Source organism: Hemiscyllium ocellatum, chromosome 10 (assembly GCF_020745735.1).
Source record: "Hemiscyllium ocellatum isolate sHemOce1 chromosome 10, sHemOce1.pat.X.cur, whole genome shotgun sequence".
Taxonomy (NCBI): domain Eukaryota; kingdom Metazoa; phylum Chordata; class Chondrichthyes; order Orectolobiformes; family Hemiscylliidae; genus Hemiscyllium; species Hemiscyllium ocellatum.
In genome coordinates, this window is record NC_083410.1 from 39842341 (window position 1) to 39857195 (window position 14855).

General features: G+C 40.0%; 1 protein-coding gene across 8 annotated transcripts in view; it reads left to right on the forward strand.

Annotated features, from left to right (window-relative positions):
• Positions 1-14855, forward strand: part of LOC132819732 (transcriptional-regulating factor 1) — a 278026-nt gene that overhangs the window by 147955 nt on the left and 115216 nt on the right. For 7 of the 8 annotated variants that reach the window (XM_060831421.1, XM_060831428.1, XM_060831420.1 and 4 more), the window contains exon 2: positions 5143-5196. The exons of the other annotated variant lie outside the window; for it this stretch is intronic. The gene's annotated coding sequence lies outside the window, so the exon portion shown is untranslated. The remainder of the gene's footprint in view (positions 1-5142; positions 5197-14855) is intronic. 8 annotated transcript variants of the gene reach the window in all.

The window sequence follows — 14855 nt, forward strand, 5'->3', positions numbered from 1 at the left end:
GAAGCAGCTCAGGGAAATGTTGAAGATGTCTGTGAAAACATCCGCAAGTAATTTAATATGCCAGCTGATTCACTTATTTTTATCCAGTAAAGTGAGGTTACTTGCCTTTATAACACTCAGAAAATAACAGATCACTTGCAAAGTGAGCTTGTGCCTAAAGTCACTTTACTTAAAAACTACTAAACTGGCTGTGAATTACTTTGGAAAATCTTAGTGGTATGAAAAGTGGTATATCCATTCCAATTATTTCCTTTTGATTACTGTCACAATCTTCTTAACCTGTTCTGTTGACTAATCCCCTGTCTACCCAACTCCTAACAACATCAAGTTGCCCCATAACAGGGGCTTGAGTATACCAAGGCCATGTGCAGAAATGTTACTGAACCAATAGTTTAACACTAACCATGTAAGACTTTTCTCATGAAGATTATCAAAAGCTGTGTCAAAATGTTAAGTTTGAAGAGTATTTTGAAGAACATAGATTGAGGTGTTGAGATTTGTGGAAGGAATTCTAGAACTTGGAGCCAGGGCAACTCAGAATGTAACCATTAATGGTAGTATAATTAAAACTGGAGAGTGGGAAGGTCATCCTTTCTGTGAAAAGATCATTGGATGGTGAGCTTTGATTTTACCCTGGCCTCTCCCTTCTGTGTTCAAAATTCAGTGCCACTTACTCATGAAGTAGCTCATTAAAGAGGAGTCTTCTCCAGGTGAAGATATTTTAAGACTGTTCTTAAAGCTGTAGCATAATGAGGGTAGGCCTTTAGCTTAAGAAGAAGAAGCGTAAGTGAAGAAAATTGGAGGCGTCCAAGGGTTAATTTAATAGTTTTAAAAGCACTGAAAGTATTGCCTTAACTGCAATGCATTGATTTTAAACATATACTCTGTTATTGTTGTAATTCCCAAGTCAGGCTGATAACTTTTGTTTTTGTTCAAGAGACATTGGAAAAGTTCAGCACGTATGGCAACATCTGTGAAGAGAAATCAAAGTTAACCTTTTGGGTCTAGTGACCCTTCCACTGGGGACCCAAAAGGTTAACTGATTTCTCTGCACAGATGCTGCCAGACCTGCTGAGCTTTTCCAGCAACTTTTTTTGTTTTTGATTTAGAGCGTCTGCAGTCCTTTTGGTTTTTGTTTTGATGTCTCTTGAAGCGTTTTCTCACTGCTTCAGTTCCCTGCCCTAATTAGACTCACTAAAGAGAACTGGCAACGCATTTCACTATTGTTCTGGAAAGTGGTTTCGTATATTTCAGTTTTCAGTGAAGTCTCAATCCTGGCCCAGACTGATGAAATGAAATTTCTTCATGTTTGTTGGTGTTGATGGTGTACTGTAACGTGTGCCTGACAAGTCCTTCTTCAGCATAACCCCCAATGTTGCAAAATTGATCCAAATTTTTAACTAAATTGCTAATTGTACTTCAAGGGCCACTTTTCAACTGTGGCCAAAGTGTTCTATTGGCCTTAGAGAAGTTTATAAAATAATGAGGAATATAGATAGATAGAGTTAATAGTAGTTGTCTTTTCCTGAGATTGGGGGATTTCAAGACTAAGGTGAGAAGAGAGAGATTTAAAAATAGACATTGGGCAAACTTTTTGCACAGAGGGTGACTGATGTGTGGAAGTGAGCAAGTGGTGAATGTGGCTACAATTCCAACATTTAAAAGACATTTGGATAAGTTCATGAATAGGAATGGTTTGGAGAGATTTGGGCCAGGAACAAACAGTTGGAAGTGGTGTAGTTTGGGATTATGTTAGGCATGAACTAGTTGGACCAAAGGGTCTGTTTCTGTGCTTTATGACTTTGACTCTATAATTCTCCATGCAAAGAAATTGCTAACTCTTCTTTCTCCCTCTGACCATATTAAGGGGATTACTCAGTTGAATTTAACAAGACGGATTTTGCTGTTTGGTTTGATTTATCGAAAATTTTCTGAAGTCTTTTATGCTCAGGACTTCAATCCAATTACTTATGTTTCATGTGCCTTCTGTATCCTTGCCCCTCAGTGAAAATATTTCTCAATTGCAAACTTCCCAATTTTTGATGCATTATTGTTTCACTAATTTATATTGCTTCATTGAAAAGTTTCTTGCAAGTAATCAAGACGACATAACCCATTGGTAAAACAAAATTAGTGATATTTTCAGAGAGTAATAACTTCAGTAATTGAGAGTCACAGAGGTGTACAGCACAGAAACAGACCCTTTAGTCCAACTCGTCTATGCCGATCAGATATCCTAACCTAATGTAGTCACGTTTGCCAGAGCTTGTCCCATATCCCTTGAAACCCTTCTTATTCATACACCCATCCAGCTGCCTTTTAAATGTTGCAATCATACTTGCCTCCACCACTTCGTCTGGCAGCTCATTCCATATATGCACCATCCTCTGTGTGAAAACGTTGCCCCTTAGGTTCCTTTTATATCTTGCCCCCCCACCCTAAACCTATGCCCTCTAGTTCTGGACTCTCTCACCTCAGGGAAAAGACCGTCTATTTATCCTATCCATGCCCCTCATAATTTTATAAATCTCTATGAAGTCACCCTCACCTTCCGACACTCCAGGGAAAACAGCCTTAGCCTATTTAGTCTCTTCCCTATAGCTCAAATTCCCCCAACCCTGGCAACATCCTTGTAAATCTTTCTGAATCCTTTCTAGTTTCACAACATTCGTCCGCTAAGAAGGAGACCAGAACTGCACGCAATATTCCAAAGGTGGCCTGACCAACATCCTGTACAGCTGCAAGATGACCTCCCAACTTCTCTACTCAACGCTCTGACCAATAAAGGAAAGCATACCAAATGCCGCCTTCGCTATCCTGTCTATCTGTGCCTCTACTTTCAAGGAACTATGAACCTGCACTCCAAGGTCTCTCTGTTCAGCAACATTCCCCAGGACCTGACCATTAAGTGCATAAGTCCTGCCCTGATTTGCTTTTCCAAAGTGCAGCACCTTGCATTTATTCAAATTAAACTCCATCTGTCATTTCTTAGCCTAGTGGCCCATCTGAACAAGATCCTGTTGTAATCTTTTTTGTTGTCCCCTACACCTCCTATGTTCACGTGCAAACTTAGTAACTATACCTCCTATGTTCACGTGCAAATCATTTTATGTAAATGACAAAAAGTGGATCCAGCACTGATATTCGTGGCACACCACTGATCGCAGGCCGCCAGTCTGAAAAGCAACCCTCCACCACTACCCTCTGTTTTCTACCTTCTACTGTCTCTAGCCAGTTCTGTATCCAAATTCTAGTTCTCCCTGTATTCCACGTGATCTAACTTTGCTAACCATGAGGAACCTTATTGAAAGCCTTACTGAAATCCATATAGATCACATCAACCGCTCTGTCCTCATCATTCCACTTCGTTTCTACTTTAAAAAAACTCAACCAAATTCGTGAGACATGATTTACCACGCGCAAAGTCATGTTGACTGTCCCTAATCAGTCCTTGCCTTTCCAAATACATGTACATCCTGTCCCTCAGGATTCCCTCCAACAATTTGCCCACCACAGATTTGATTCCATAGAATGCCTCCATGCCTCGGTTGCTAGCATTTTTGTCTCAGCTAGAAGTCCGCAGCTTCAAGTCACACACCATCACTTGAAATCAGTTGAAGTTTAAATTCCATTGCAGCACTATGGAAATGGTGCATTTTTATTAATATTTATACACATGGTCAGCCTTTTGTATGTAAGAAAGTTTCTGATACGATATGTAAGTTTTAAAAAGACCTTTCAATGCAATGCCATATGAGATTTTTGAACCACACTTTGCTCATAAATGGAATTTAAAATGGGTAGATGTAAAATACAACATTTTCCATTGATAAACTTTTGTGGTACAAGTCACTTCTAGTTTTCTTTTTTAAAATACCCAGAGGTTGGTTTTGTTTTATATCAGCAAAGCCTGATGACACATTTCTGAAGCTTAATTTAGTTTTACTGATTCTAAATTAAAAAGTTAGATAATGAAAACTCTGTTACAGTAAATTAGTTTTAATTCTTTGACTGTACCACATTATTGACATAGTAATAAATATCCAGTAAGATCCTTGCCAGACTAATGTCATGTCAAAAAGCTAACATTAAATTGAACTAAGCATGTTTTATGAGGCAAGCAAAATACTAGAAATCTGAAATAAAACCTAAAATGTTCAAAAGACTTAGCAAATCCTGTGTTTGAGGAGATTGGAGGTCTGCCCTGTGCACGTTTTACCGTTATGAAATTTTGTTTAGAAGTGAGACTTGGATTAGTGCTAGTATCCAATTCAAAGATATTCTAAAGAATACAAGAACTGACTAAGAAATGCAAATGTGAACATGTTCACACAGCAGAGTTATCAGCTTTTTAAAAAGAGCTCAGTTCCATTGTCGAGAGTGTGGTGCTGGAAAAGCATAGCAGGTCAGGCAGCAACCGAGGAGTAGGAGAACTGACGTTCCGGGCATAGGTTCTTCATCAGGAATGCGGCAGCTCATTCCTGATGAAGGGCTATTGCCTGAAATGTCAATTTCCTCTGCTCCTCAGACGCTGCCTGATCTGCTCTGTTTTTCCACCACCACACACTCGACTCTGATACTGCAGCATCTGCAGGCCTCACTTTCTTCTGAGTTCCATTGTCCCTATCTTAGTTGATTTTGTCACCTTAAAATATAAAATTACTTTGTGAATGATGATACTCCTGTATATTTTTAGGATTTTTCAGCTATTATTTTCAGTCTTTGAACATTTAAAATGGTGGAATATTACTGCACGTTCAAGCCATTTTTGGCTGATGTGCTTTGCAAGACTTTTTTGTGTTTATTGCATCATGGTTTGTCACGTGCTGGATCTTAAAGCATCTGGAAAGTAACATTTTATACTGGATTAGGGAATTGGGTGATGCTGGGGAGCTGAAGTTTGGGAGGGGAAAGAAGTGAAAACGTTGAGATAAATCTTTTTTGTTTGTAGTGCCGTTCACAACTAACTTGATTGATCAAATGGAATGGGGTGACATATTCCAAGGGAAATTCATTTGTAATGCATTCAGTGAAGATTGCTGTGAAGGTGATTTGAGTTGAGATTTGTTTTCACACCAACTCTTGAAATTATTTATGATATTTCTGCAATGTGAATGAAATAATTTTGTTTTTTTCCTCTAGACTTGGTGCCTAGTATTTGCAGTCAAACCTACCAGACTCTAAGATTCCCATAGTGTGAGTAAAATATCCTGCTTTTACAGTTTTGATGCACAAATTGTTAAGTGGTGACTGGCTAATAACATTTTTTATTTATATTGACACCATAAATGTAATAGCTCTCCCAAAATGCTTTACAGAGACGTTTCAATGTAAAATGTATTGCAGAGTTACATAAGGCGATATTAGGTCAGCTGACTAAAAGCTTCATCAAAGACGCTCCTTTTAAGGAGCATCTGTGAAGAGGAAAGCTATGTTCGAGATGAGGTATCAAGAGGGAATTCAAGGCTTAGGATCGTCCTGTGAAAAGGAGTGTAATCAGCTGTGGAATGATTTACATCAAGAATATTCATGGATCATAACTGGATGAACTTGGATTGTGATGCTGGAGGAGGTTGTGGAGTGAGGGCAAGGTGAGGTCATTGAGCAATTTGGAAACAAAGATGAGATCAAGCTCTTGTTTGATTGGAAGTCATAGCAGGGAATGAGGAACTGATAAATGAAGAGTGCTTATTTAAGGATGACAGAATATGGGGCATCAACCAGGATAATCGGCCGGTCCAGAACTTTGAAAGAAGTGAATGAATGAAGGATTCACCATCGAATGTGCTGAGGCAAGGCAATATTACAGAAATGGGGGTAGTGGTCTTAATGATGACACAAAGATGAGGTTGTCAGCTTATTTTGGGGTCACGTATGATAACAAGTTTGCAAACTATTTGGTTCACTCCTTTTGAAAAGATTGGAAGGTAAGTGGTGCAGTTTACATCGAGTCTACAGAGAGATATAAACAGGTTAAGTGAGTGGACAAAATATGATCTGAGACAATCTGAAGTCTTTGCAGAAAGAGTAGAGTCGTAGAATAGTATTTAAATGGGAGAAGACTGCAGTGGGCTACAGCATAGGGATTTAAGGGACCGAGTGCATGAATTGCAAAAAGCATGTGTCAAGTTCAGCAGGTAAATAGGAATGAATATGGAAAACCAACCTGCCTTCCATTGACTCATTTTAAACTTCCTGCTGTCTCTGGGAAAACCAACATAATGGAAGTCCCCTCCCATCCCCATTATGCTGTCTTACACCCTTTCTCATTTGGGCAGAAAAAATTCAAAGCATATAGCAACAGATGTAAGAACAGCTTCTTCCCAGCTGTAATGAGATTTATGAGTGGATCTCTCATATACGAGAGTTGATCTTTCTCTGTGCCTTATCTGTAGCTGCAACACTGTATTCTGCATTCTGTTCTGTTACCCCTATGTACTTATTTAATATGTTAAATGATTTGTTTGGTTGGCAGGCAAAACGGCACTTTTCACTGTATCTCAGTGCATGTGACAATAATAAATCAAATGTAATAAATAAATAAATGACATTATGGGGAAATGTTAAGAAGGTGGATTTGAATGTTACAAGATCAACCGTGATCTTACTGAAGAGTGGAACTGACTTAATTGGCTGACTTGTCCACTTCTGTACCTCTGTGTTATGGTCTTTTGGTTGAATCTCAGACTGTTGCCAGGACAAAGAATTGACTTGACATTTGTAGTAGGTTTGAAAATTGATGGAATTTGGGTTGATGTCTGGCGCTAGTGTTGAATGACTTATGAGTTCCAGGCAATGATCATCTCCAGCAAGAGAGAATCCAACCAACCTCCCTTGATGGTCACTGGTTACCTTTGCTGAATTCCCCTAATATCAACGTCCCTGACAGTTGCTACTGACCAGAAATGGACTGGACCAGCCTTATAAATACTGTAGCTACAAGAAAAGGTCAGAAACTAGAAGTTCTGCAGTTCGTAACTCACTATGAACAAGGCACAAATCAGGGCTATAACAGAATATTCCGCTCTTAGCTAAATTATGCACTTCCAGTAATGCTGGAGAGATGATAAATGGCAGAAAGGATTGATGAGGTCAAGATAAATTATTTCACTTGGTAAATGGAGGAAAAGTTCTTCAATTCAAAATTTATGCACAAACTGTGCAAGATTACAGAGTGTTTGGAATGTGGAATATTTTGTTGCAATTCTGGATTAATGCCAAATTGATTACAGCATTCAGAAAATATTGCAATGTTAAATTAAAGTGGTAAGGATAGAAAGTCTTGAGTTAACCATATTTGTCTGATATTATCCATTAGGTCATCTATTTGTGGAAATGTTACAGTCCTTACAGACATATGTGTAGGTAATCATAGATTTGTTCAAACCCTTCAGGTTATATGACAGTTAGCTAGTTTTAGTTCTTATGTTTAAAATTAAGTGAGGTTCTTATTTTTACTCACTGTTACTTCAGCAGTGGTTTAAATCCTAAAAAAGAATCTTGCTGAGCTCAGTTCTGTTTGATTCTGATCCTGAATCTTTCCGGCTTCCCATTGCAATCTGATTCTTTTTCCTCCTGCATGTCTGAGATTATTCCTAAGGGATATATTTTGGCAGAGTTCATTCTAAGTGCTAACCGTTACAGTGCTTGCATTTTGCGAAACTGTTGCTGGCCAAAGGCATCTCCTTTCTTGCAGTTAACCAAATGTTTATCCTGTCCTGCATTTCCTGTATGAGTCACAGTCCACAGAGCCACTCATGTTCAGTGTTCCAGCCAACTTTTTCTTTCTTTTGCCCCGATGTCAGGCACCAAATGAGTGAACTATAAATTCAAATTTAGCAGCACTCTATTCTGTCTAAATGCCATTTCACTATGTGATGTATGTCTGATGTAGGTAACCTCTGAGATTGTTATTGCCCCTAATGCGCAATATCTAAATATCCTTTTGCATCGAGTCAACTTTGCTTCATGTCTGTCTTGCCATGCCAAAACACATTTAGTCCTTTCCCTAACAAGTGAATTGTCTTGGGCTGTTCACAATAATCAGCCATTAGTTACAAACTAAACTAAAATATATGTAGGAATAGTCATGTGTGATTAGTAACTAAATAACTGCAGCAGACAAATGCATTCAGACAAAACATAGAGCGTCCAGATAATCTAGACATTCAGTACAAAAATGGCACAGTTTTGAAATTAAAAAGTCAAAAGGAGCCAAAATATTGTATTAAATAGATGCACCACTGAATTGAACTTTTAATTGGACACTGATTGACCGTGAAGATAATCTGTCCTCCATTTACTTGATATCACATGCTTTCATTTAACTTTCATGGAGTGAGAGATTGACTGGAATGAATAAATAAATATATAATAACCCATAAAATAATTTTCCACTTCTAAGATGGCGGTGGAGCAGTAAGGTTGTATGTGAGCTGTTTGCCTGGGGCTCATTGGCTCCCATCTGCTTTGTTTTGTTTTAACTTATGCTTTTTTTTTCTTTCACTTTTCTTTGGGTTAGACCATGGCATGGATTGGCAGTGAGAGCGGGCCATGTGCTGGAGGTTGGCAGCAGCAGTGACCGCAGCGTATCTTGGTGATTAGATGTAGCAGCAGCAAGGATGCCCTTGTCTGGGGTCTGGTGGGGATGGCGGTTAAGCTCCTCTGCTGATTGGAGGCGGCAGATTCTTCAACATGGCGGCACCGGCAAACCCCCAACATGTTGGAAGACCGCTGTTGGAGAATGACTCTTGGCCTGGCACTGGAGCTAAGGAGTCCTGGTTGTAATAGGCCCAGAGCAGAGGCAGCTGGCATAATGGAGATGGAACTGGAGCCAGGGACCCCTGGTTGCGGACATGGTAGGCTCAGTACAGGGACTCCTGGTCATTGGCAAGATGGCAGCAGCAGCAGAGCCAGGGACACCTGATTGTGGGTCCAGTGTGGGTACAGCATTAGAGTTGGCATCGGTGTTGTTGGGCCTAGTAATGAAGAGATGGCACCTAAAGAGTGGCGACCTACATTGGTTCTTTGGTGCAGACGGCAGTGAGGCGGTGGAGGAGAGGTGGCGGTGCAGGTCTCATGGCAGAGGCAGCAGAAAAAAGACTCTCTTTTAGTTACATCTTTTTGATCTTGTTATTCTTAAACTATTGAAAATAGTGTTGGATTGTGGTGACAGTTGAAGCTTTTCACTGTATTTTACTATATTGTTCACTAAAATGCAAGTAGCAATAAATCATTCAAGTTCAACTGTGCAAAGAATCCCTATAGTGCAGAAACAGGCCATTTGGCCCATCAAGTCTGCACCAACCTTCCGATAAGCATTGTTCCAAATCTAATATTAAAACAGACCTTGTTGGAATTGGTCAGCAAGCCAAGTCAAACCCGTTGCTACGGGGAGGTCGTGTCCGATTTTTTTTTTGTCACACCAATCCCTTTAATTCGTTTCGTGCAAAAGACAAGTATTTGTGAAAACAAAAAGAATAGCAAACAAAAACCTTAATGATATTGCTGTGCGAACTTTTTGACCTTGGCAACTACATTTATTTGCGAAAAAGAATATTTGCTTATTGCTCTCTGCTTCTGACCTTCATCCTGAAGTTTATGAGTGCATTCCAGTCTGCAGCATTTCTTGAATAAATAAGAACATTTCAAATTAAGTGTAGCAAAGCTTTACAAGTCCTTGGCTTTTATGGGCGGCACAGTGGCACAGTGGTTAGCACTGCTGCCTCACAGCGCCAGAGACCCGGGTTCAGTTCCTGCCTCAGGCGACTGACTGTGTGGAGTTTGCACATTCTCCCCTTGTCTGTGTGGGTTTCCTCCGTGTGCTCCGGTTTCCTCCCACAGTCCAACGATGTGCTGGTTAGGTGAATTGGCCATGCTAAATTACCCATAGTGTAAGGTGAAGGGGTAAATGTAGGGGAATGGGTCTGGGTGGGTTGCTGTTTGGAGGGTCGGTGTGGACTTGTTGGGCTGAAGGGCCTGTTTCCACACTGTAAGTAATCCGAAAAAAGCAACAGAAATTGGCAAAAGAATGTCAGTATGGCTCTGAGAGGTGTTATATTTTTGGTGGAAGATTGAGGGAGTCACGATTTCCTTGGAAAGTACATGTCTAATTCGGAAGAGCAGCAAAGGGATCTGGAAGAGTCTCAGCCCATTTCCCCCCTCAGTCAAAGTAAATCACCCAGAGACACAGTACTTTTATGTCCGTCATCTTTATTCTGGGCTCTGGAGGGAGATAGAATGATTGCCCATGTGCACAGAGACAATGAATTCACAGTCTTCTCTGGAGCAGCAGTTTCTCAATGAATTATTTAGTCATTTTACAGGGAGGAGCAACCCAGATAAGGCAACATACAGATTGTAATGGTCACCCAATCAATCAGCGAGTGCCAATAGCAAAGATTAAACCATCTGCTGTTATGCAATGAATAACTGACTTCACATAATGAGTACTTTTCACTCTGTTAAATTGACCTCACATTCTGAATGCTTCTAATATTATTAAATGGCTCTACATAATGACTGCTTTTCCACCTTGTTAACCCATTATCCTTGCCTCGAGCCCCCCTATTGTAAACTGTAAGTTATTATCTGATCTGATTCATGTTCAGCTGAACCTCTTGTTTCACAAAAGTAGAACTTCACTCTTTCCCTGCTTGCTTATACCCTATTCACATTCTCATTCCCTCCTTTTATCATTTCATGATAACCAATGGCATTACCAGCTTTCATAATACTCTGATAGCCAGTATTTAAGCAAGATATTGACACACAGCATACAATGATTATAACAACAAAAATTATTAGTCTGTTACTGTAATTAAAGTTTGAAGAATCCTCCCATGTGGGAAAAAAAAAACACTAGTAAAGTTCTTAAATCCACAGTCCTTAGTGACCACTCCATCTCCTCCAAGTCGAGCGGAAACGATCCAGTTCTCCAAAATCATCTTCAGCAAATCCAACCTGAAAACAAAATTCAGTCTGTCTTTGTGCATCACTCCTCAAAGAAATCAGAATTCTTGTGCAAGGACAGTTAAATGCTTCACAAAACTGACAAGAATTCCATCCTTTCAGAGAAGCTTCAGATGGAAGATACCAATGCATCTGAGAGTGCAGTGGTTGCAGCTGTTAAGTGTAACAAAGCCACCTGGCTGTTTGATGTTAGCTTGATGAGTGAACTTTCATATCCCTTAAATGACGAAAAGACAAGGTAAAGCTCATGTGGTTTAATGTCCATAGGATGGCCACTGATAAAAGCGTACAGACCTCCTCTTCATTTATGTTAGCTTCTTCACTTTTCATGCTCATGACTCGGGAAATGATTGAATCCATTGGATCAGGTTGTGGAGGGGTGGGTGGTGGTCCGAAGGCATGCTTCATCTGTGAATGGAGAAACTTGAGAGACTATCTTAGCTGCTGAAAATATCTTTGCATTTCCTGTCTCATTCCTTCCTTGCCAAGGTGGTTATCATTATGAAGATGGTCACATGTTTAACGACACTAAATTGTGTCTGCCTATTTCAACATCTCCGTCATCTTAGTGTCTTTACTCTGTTCACTATTTACGACATTATCAAGTTCTTTACAATCTAAATTGTACTGCTCAAACAATTCACTCATTTATAAACAACAATCCATGGTCCTAAAATCAAACTCTCAGGTACATCATTCAGGTTATTCAAAAATTGTTTTCCACTAACAAATTGATACTTGGCTAATGTGAAAGCTTTCAAGGAAAGCATTTCAAACCTCTGGAACAGCAAGAAAAAAAACAATGTTTCCTGTGCTTTAGTAATTGAAGAGGCAGTTTCAGTTCAGATTTAAATCTCAAATATTCGTGGGAAACAAATGCTGAATATTTTAAAATATGTCCTCCAAATGAAACTTCCCAAATAAAACAGTCAGAATTACAGCTTTGGTAGAGATCAACATTCTTTGAATTTGCAATGTGCATGGGGCCAATGAAGTCATAATAATTAATAGAACTGAAATAGCTCAGCCTCAAGTTCTAATATTCTTTTGAATCTCAACAATACATTAAACTCAAAATGCACTCTTCTTTTTGTGAATACTCTACATTAAAAACACAGCAGCAAAGATATTTTAATACAATACTCTCATCTGGCTAAAGCACCAATCAGCAGCTCAAGGCACTCAATCAATTAGTTTTAAGGTTATAAGTTTGAGAATTTTAAAATGAACATAATGCACAATTTCAATGCTAAAAACAAAGTCTGCCCCATTGCATAGCCCACAAAACACGATGAATTGAGATCCCGATTCAAACCAGGCCAAACAGTTACTTGAAAGGATTTTCCAAACCAGTATTTTAACAAACTAAACATTTTAACATCAAACACTCTCAGCACAATTTACGTTGAAGCTTTTCTTTTTCAACCCAAATATTTGTACAACCTTAATTTCAGTGTTTTCTCATTTTTCTTCTTTGTTTTTTCATCGTCTCACTGAAATTCCACTTAGAGAAAGACCTAGCAGCAGAGCCCATGGCACCGCAGTTCAAGCCACACTCTTCCCCCAGAATAATGACTCTCAGAGCCTCAAATTTCACCACTGGGGGACTTGAACCCCTTTCTCACTTTACTCCTCTTGGGGGCTTAAATCCCACTCAAAAACAGGGAGCCCGAATCCCACTCAAACACAGGAAATCTGAATCCCACTCGAGCACAGGGAGCCCGAATCCCAGTCAAACACAGGGAGCCTGAATCCCAGTCAAACACAGGGAGCTCAAAGCTCACTTAAACACAGAATGCCCAAACCTCAGCAAAGTGCGAAGGATTTGAACCTCAAATCAACCCATCCAGTTGACTCAAACCCCAATATTGTGCAGAGGACTTGAACCTCAATCACACCAACCCAAGGGGACTCCAACACCAGTACCGCACAGATGAGCCAAACCTCAAATCACATTCCTCTCTCCAATACAGTGCAGAGCGCTTGAACCTCTGCCACGGTGCTTACGAAATTGTGTCTCTCAATTGAACTAATTACTGTTCAGAACTAATTACTGTTCATATTCTGTGTAGAATAGAGAGCAATTGAATGAGGGGACGATCTCTGGCCCACAGGAATATCAAGAGGAACCAAGGTTTAAAATCTTGTGGTCCTGTTCGTTTTGCGATACTGGTATTCCGGGTGGCCACTGACACTGTCAGATCCATTTGTTTGGATGCTGCCAACTACACCAATATTGTCGTCCCATTTTCCTCCTCAGTCGAAGCAAAACACTCAGAGACACAGTGGTTTTACCCCCTTCATCTTTATTCCGGGCCCTGGAGGGAGAAAGAACAATCGTCCGTGTGCACAGAGACAAGAGTTCATGGTCTTCTGTGGAACAGCAGTTTCTCAGTGAGCTATGCCATCATTTTACAGGGAGGAGCATCCAGATAAGGCACCATACGTATTAATTGGGTGACCGTTACAATCAGCATGTGTCAATAGTGAAGATTAAGCCATCTACTGTTCCACGATGAATAACTGACTTCACATAATGAATATTTTTCACCTTGTTAAACTCACTTCACATACTGAATGCTTGCAATATTGTTAAATGGCCCTACATAGTGTATGCTTTTCCACCTTGTTAACCCATTATCCTTGCCTCTAGCACCCCATCATTAACTGTAAGTTCTTATCTGATCTGAGTCATGCTCAGCTGAACCTCTGGTTTCACAAAAGTCAGAACTTAACTCTTTCCCTGCTGCTTCTTCCCTATTCACATTTTCAGGAGCAGGTACACTATTCATGACAGGTGTTGTTACCGGTTAATAAGTGAGGAAAGCACTAGGTTTGTTTTCTAGAGAGAGAACATTAGAAAGCAGTGAAATTAGGTTAAAACTACAGAATCTTGGTTGGATCACGTGGAGTACTGTGAACAGTTCTGATCACCCTATTATAAAAGGACATGGATGCACTGGAGAAGGTGAAGGCAACACTTACTGGTTAAAAACTAGCTATAGTGAACTTTGTTTTTCTTTGTCCCCCATAAAGAGAAGATTGACAGGTGACATGATGGGGGTATTTAAGACTCTGGAAGTGTTTGGTAGAGTAGATTGTGGTGTGTGTGTGTTGGGGATAATGTACACAGGAGTGTAAGTGTGAGGTACAAACTTATAATAAATTCACTTACGAATTTGCAGAAACTTTTTTACTCAGATAATGGTTAGAATCTTGAACTTGTCACCACAAAGCATATTTGAGGAAGCTAGCATAATAGTAGTGTTTATAGAAATGAATCATTTATTGTTGCGTATTCAATTTAAAAAAACAGTGAAAAGTGTGCACCCTCACCCTACATTGGCACTATGCACATTAACTTTGAATAAGATTTAAAAAACAAACTTTGAGCATCCATATTTTTCTTCTCCACTGCTTCAGTCCTGCACTGGCCTTCCCAGCCCACACCATCTCGCTACCAGAATCCCGCTCTGGGCTTCCCAGCTCATGCCATGCCACAGCAAGGGGCCGACTTCATGCGGAAGCAAGAGTCCCGCTCCAGGCTTCCCACTGAAGAGCTCTCTTATCAAGTCAGTTTGGAAAAAAAAAGGAAGAAGGAAAAAGATAATAAGTGGATGAGTAAGACATGCCCAGCCCCATGAACCCGGATGCTGCCTGCTCAGCAGCCGCCATCTTGTATATTTAAGGGGAAGCTGGATAAATGTATGGGGGACAGAGGAATTGAATGGCATTTTGGTGGAGTTCAATGAAGAAGGGTGTAATGAGGTTTGTGTGGAACTTGCAGCCTGGTATTGATCTCTTGGACTGCCTCGTCTGTTTGTGTTCTTAGGTTTGTGAAGTGTGATGTTGATAAAATAGACTGTGGTCCAAGTGTTGGGGAT